The following is a 6,027-nucleotide window of genomic DNA, read 5'->3' as shown; positions in this document are numbered from 1 at the left end:
CTGTCCTACCTAGTCCAGCAACTGCCACGGCCTCCTCCTCCTCTTCATCCTGGGGAGAGCCACTTGTTTGAATGAGGGCAGAGGGCAGAGGTCAGGCAGCATGGCCCGGACCCCCCCCATCCGGTCCCCCACCTGCAGGGCTTGCCCAGAGCTTGGCTCCTGACCTCAAAGCCCCCCCCCCCCCCCGCGCCCACCTCTGTGCCCTCTGCCAGCCTGGTGGTTGCCCTCCTCCCCCACTTCTCCTCCGCGGGCAAACTCAGTCACTCCGGCAGGGAACAGAGGGTAGGCTCGCTGCCAGCTGGACCATTTGCTGCCCTCCGGGTCCCCCACATCCATGGCCACCGGCCGGGTGACCAGTCCAGGGAGCTGGGGCGATGTGACGTGTGTGTGTGGGTCTCCCTTAGAGGGGAGCACAGTGTGGGGTGAGCGGGCAGTGGGGTGGACCCTCCCAGGGCTAGCCTGGGTCGGGGTCCTGGGCCGGGGCGTTGCTGGAAGCTGGTGTGTAGGCAGAGATGGGACCTCTGCGTGCAGGCCAGGAGCTGCCTCGGCGCCCCCCAGGTCAGGGGAGGGTGGCCCTTGGAGGGGGCTGGGGGCTGGGGGCGAGCGAGCGTGTGTCCTGGCAGGGGAGAAAGCATTTGTCCCCCCCGCCCCAGGAGAGGGTGGGGGGCTGATTAATCGGGGCGCTAATGAGCAGCAGGGAGAGGAAGCTCCGAGGGGCGGGGGAGGCGGCTCCATCGATCCGAGCCGCGGAACCAGCAGCTGAAAAAAAAGTGAGAAGGGGAATCGATCCGAGGGAAGCGGCAGCTGCTGGGGATTAGAGCCGAGCCCGCCCGCGCCCAGCGGCCGCCCCGCCCCCGCGCGGCAGGCCCCGCCCCCGGGTCCCGGCCCCGCCCCCGGTCCCGGCCCCGCCCCCCGGGAGCCCCGGGGAGCCCCGTTTGCAGCCCGACCGGGACGCGCCGCCCGTCACAGGCCATCCCAGCCGGGAGCACCCCCTCCTGGCCACTCCCGCGCCCCGCTGTCCCCGGCGGCTCCGAGTCGCTTCCTTTGGCGGGGTTTCCCCAGCGCCCCGCGCCCTCGGCCTCGGGGCCACCTAGGACCCCCGGGGTCGCAGCGGCGGCACCTGCACCCCTTCGGAGGGAAAGTGGGGGTGGCGCGGCCGGCAGGCGCGGTGCTGAGTTAGCAACTAGAGTGGCGGCCCAGACAGTCCCCCGCTGGCCCCTTGCCCAGGCACCCCCCACCCCGGGTTCGGCCCCCCAGGTCCCCACGCCCCTCCGGAGCCGCCTCCCCACCCCCCCCCCCAGCCTCCCTCTCTTCCCCTTTCTCCTAGTATCGATTTTTCTTTTACTGTTTTTTTTTAAAGGTGATTTAATTGCTTTTTTAAGGTTACTTCAATCTGGGGCTCTGCCAAGACACGGGGAGCTGGCCCCCAGCTCTCGCGGCTGCCCCGGACTCTGGGCTTGTCCCTAAACTCTCCACCAGCCCTGAGATCTGGGCTCGTCGGTCCGGCTGACCACCCGCCCGCCCGTGAGCCGGGTCACTCCCTGCAGCCTGAGGCCACCAGGCACCGCCCCCAGAGGGCTAATGGACCGTAGGGCGGTGGGCGGCTGGGGGGGCGGGGGGGGACGCTCCAGGCTGCTGTGAAGGGGAACGGCAGCGAGCTGCACGTGCTCCCCACTTTTGCCCCACGGCCCAGCTGCCTCTAATTGTCCCCCACCGTGTCGCCGCCGTGTGCCTCTCCCCCTCCGCCAGCCTCCTAGACCCCCAGGGATCTGCTCGTCTGTGGGAGTGTGGGAGTCACCCCCACCCCCCACATCCTTCCGCCGCCCCTGGGGCCCCTCCCCCCACCTCCCTGCTGCCCCGACCCCCCTTCCCCTCTGGCCCCCTGTTCTTTCTCCCCCTCTCCCCGCCTGCCTGCCTCTCTGCCCGGCTGCAGTTGGGTGATAATCTCCCTCATTTAGCCTCGCGGCTGCTTCCCCGGCTCATTGCCCAGCTGGTCCCTGGGGCCCAGCCCAGCTTTTTCCCCACCCCCAGCCTGGCGCCCAAGCTCCCCCCCCACCCTCCCCACGGCCCCCACCCGCTCCCGGGGGGACCAGATGCCCCCCTGCTGGGAGCCTCTCTGGGCCCAGTGGGGCTGCCCGGGACCTCCACAGGGTCTGCCCCAGGGAGGCTGGGAGACAGGGTGCAGGGGGTGCCGAGGGGGGCCGGGAGGCTCCCAACGGTCCCCCCACTGCCCTCCAGGTGTCCCCACTGTCCGGGTTTGTCCCTGGTCGCCTTCTCTGCCTGCCCCTCCCCAACCCCGGGGGGCTGGCCCGGGCTTCCTGACAGGCGGGAAGCGATGGCGGATGGGCGAGAGGCAGAGATGACAGCGGAACGCGGGCCGCGGGCGAGGGTGCGGCAGAGAGCAGGGGTGCTGCCTCCCCAGGGGGAACCCGCCCAGGACCCAGCTGGGGCGCTTCCCAGGCCACGCCTGCTCCGGGGCTTGGCTCTCCTCCCACCCCCAGGTCCCTAGCCCAGCAAGTGCCATTCCTGAGCGCCTCCTGCGGCCACCGTCCCCGGCCTCCCCCGGCCCCTTTCCGGGCCCAGACACCTGTCCTGGGTCTGGTCCCCTGCCCCGTGTGGACCGAGGCGTGGGGCGGTGCGGGTGGGACACGGCAGGAAGGGCCGTGAGGGGGGCGGGGGCGGGGACCCGGGGCTGGGCCAGGCCTGGCTGGCGAGCGAGCCGCGGTGACAAACGGGCTGTGCGGGGGCCGAGGGGCGGGGGGCGGACGGCTGCTGATTTATCTGGGTTATTTATGCCGCGGACGAGGCAGGAGAAGCGGTTAATGAGAGTCCCGGGGAAGGGGGGTGGCTGGGTGGGGGGGGAGGCCCAGACGTGATCAGAGGCGGCTGAAGAGGGTTAGTCCCACCGCCAGAGGCCCTGCCCGCACCCCCAGCCCTCTAGGGTGGGGGACCCTCCCACCACATCCCTTTGGAGCCTAAGCCCGCCTGGCTGGGAGCATCCTCCATAAGGTCTGTCTGCCCAGTGGCTCGACCCCCCTCCCCCCCATACACACCACCCATGTCCTTTGGGGCACTCCCAGGCCAAGACAGTGGAGCGCTAGGATGGAGACCAGAGCCAAGATCTCGGGTAGATGCGCTGGTAGGAGTGGCCGGGGTGCCAGGGAGAGAGGCAAGCTGGGGGCGATGGACGCTGACCCAGCAGGGGGCGGGTGGGGAGAGCCAGGCTGGAGGGAGGCCCCTGGGAGGAGGGTCATCCACCCAAATCAGGTCTGGAAGGCTGGCGAGGGCGGCAAAGGGCGCCCCGGGGTGCGGGTCTAGTGTCAGCCCCCAGCCCTCCTGGGGGACCAGAGGCAGAGGCGGGCAGGGGTGCTGGTCAGAGCAGAGCGAGGCGGGGAGGGAGGGGGAGAGGGTGGGGGAGGAGGGGGAGAGGGCTTTGCAGCGGGAAAGCTGCTGGGAGCAGATAAGGCGGCACAGCAGCGGGAGGGATTAAAGCTCCGAGGGGCCCGGGCGACGTGGGACCGGAGGGGGGGTGGGTGCAGGGGGAGGGGGGGGAAGGCAAGACACGAGCCAAGGAGAGGAAGGGAGAAAGCAAGGTTGGGCGGGGGGCGGGGACGGCGCGGGCACAGGGTTTAATCAGGGGCCAGGAGCAGGGTCATCACGGCCTGGGAAAGGAGGGGTCCTGATGGTCTCTTCTGGGGAGGCCGGTCCTCGCACGGAAGGGTGGCAGAGTTCAGGAGAGGGTGCGCGGCGGAGCGGGTGCGGGGTGGGGGCCCAGCGGCCGGGCCGGGCCGGGCCGGGCCGGGCGGGCGCGCGCTGCGCTCCAGGCTGCAGAGCCAGGCTCCACAGCGCCTCCTGGAGGCGGCCCGGGGGACGGCGTGGCGGGAGCAAGTCGGGGCTGGGGGGTGGGGGGGCGCCAGCCTGCAGGGATGCACCCGCCCACGACCCCCCCACCCCCCCATCACCATCCAGGCCCCGGGAGGAGGCGGCGGGGCCCACGTCTCGGCGCGAGCGCCCCGCGGGCTCACGCCTGGCACCTCGCCTCGCTTTGGCGCCCGGGCCCGGGGCTCAGGGGTGGCCCGGGGGCGGGGGCGGGAGGCGGAGTGATTGCGTGTTTGTCAGTGCTCCTGTCTGCACACAGGAGCTCCTGAGTGCTGGTGGGTGTAGCTGCGCCTCGCCTCGGGAGTTTGTGTCTGTTGGCAGAGGTGTCGGGGTGTCTGCCTGGGGGGCGGGGGAGGGGAGGGGGGTAGGCCTGGACTCGCTTTGGCCCCTGCCCCCCCCACCCCCTCCACTCCGCGTTTTGGGGGAGCTCGGCTCTGGGCACACCCAGCTGTGCTCCGTGCTGATGCGGCAGATGTGGCCGGGCCCCAGCTGTGCCTGCTTCCCCGGGAGGGGGAGGGCCCGCAATCTGCTCCCCACTAATGGCTGCAGAGTGCCAGGGGAGGGGGTGGGGCTGGGAGGGGGCGCCTGCTGCCCCCCCCTCCGTGTCCGCGCCCACCACCCCCTCCCCAGCGTCCGTGTTCTTGGCTGGGCCTCTTCTCCTCCCTGGCTCCTCTGAGCCCGGCCAATTCCTCTCCGCACCCAAGTGCCTGTCCCCAGCGCGCGCTCTCCTCCCGTCGCCCCATGCAGCTTGGTGCCAGGGACCCGCCCCCCCACTCCCCGGCCCCCAGCTCGCTCCCCCTCGCTGATTTTACAGAATAATCTTTTTATGGAAACCGAAGGGGGAAAAAAAAAGCGCTAATGGCAGGAGCGCACCCCTCCCCCGCATCCCTCCCCCCATCACCCCCCTTTCCCTCGGTTCTCCCTTCCCTACCCTTCCCAGGGCCACCCCACCCCGTCCCTTCAGGGCCATGGAAGTCCCGGAGGTGGAGGTGGAGGTGGTTAAGGGGGCTTCCCTGCCCGCTTTCCCTCTGCACGCAGGCACGGGGAGAGTGGGGGGCACCCCCAGATCCCCTTCCCTCGGATGCCTCTGTGGGCACCCCAGCCCAGCACACACATGCGCTCACGCGCGCGCGCGCGCACATACACACACACACACACACACACACACACACACACACACACACACACACACAAAGCAGCAGTGGCCTGGGCCCGGGGCCCAGCTTCCAAAGACCTCGGTCTCCCCAGCCCCCTCCCGGCCCAGGCACTGACCCTTTCCCCTTCTAGCACAGCCCCAACATGCCCCCCCACCCACTGAGCCCCCAGGGGGGTCCTGGGGGCCAGGGCCTGACACAGACTTATTGGATTTCACGGTGTTTTGCTGAGAAAATAATTAAATTATCATATTTATGATGGAGCTGCCATGGCCCCTGCCAACCACTCGGAACAGACGGGTCAGGGCTGGGGGAAGCAAGGGGAGCGGGGGTGGGGCAATCACCCCAGGCCCGCAGGAGGCAGAGGTGTCCCCAGCCAGCCCCCCCAGAGAGGTGACCCCCGCCTAGGGGGTGGGGGCGGGGGGGCAGGGTGACGGGTCAGGTCTGCTAACAGGGTCCGGCATGGGCTGCGGGGGTGGGGGGCGTGGAGGTGCTGTGAGGTCCAGCCCCCCCTCCCCCCTCGGGGCCGCTCTCCAGGCAGTGGGGCCTTCTCCCTGCCTCGAGGCGGCTCCGACCCAGGCCTGGGCTCTGTCCCAGCCGCTGGTACTGATCACAGGGCCCCCCACCGCCTGCCACCCAGCCTGCTGCCAAGACCCCCTTCCCCGCCCCCCCAGCCCCCACCCCCCCATTCTCTTCGGGTAATTAGATTCCTCTCAATTAGCAGATTACGATCATTACCAGCTCATCTGGCAACTAAACTCCGCACCCACAGCTGGGGAAGGGGGGTACGGAGGGTCACGGAGAGGCAGGAGAGGTGGTGAGGTTCTGGCCCCCCCCCCGCGGGGAGGGACAGGAGCGCCCACCCCTCCTCCAGGGCCGTGCCAGGGTGTTGGGAGGTGCCCTGGGCCCCGCTGCACTGGCACAGAGCACCCCCGAGGCTCAGGTCCCCCTCCCGGCCCCCCATCCCCATCGTCAGGGGAGCAGCAAACAGACA

This window comes from Sorex araneus, chromosome X (genome assembly GCF_027595985.1).
Source record: "Sorex araneus isolate mSorAra2 chromosome X, mSorAra2.pri, whole genome shotgun sequence".
Lineage (NCBI taxonomy): Eukaryota > Metazoa > Chordata > Mammalia > Eulipotyphla > Soricidae > Sorex > Sorex araneus.
This window is presented reverse-complemented; position numbering follows the sequence as displayed.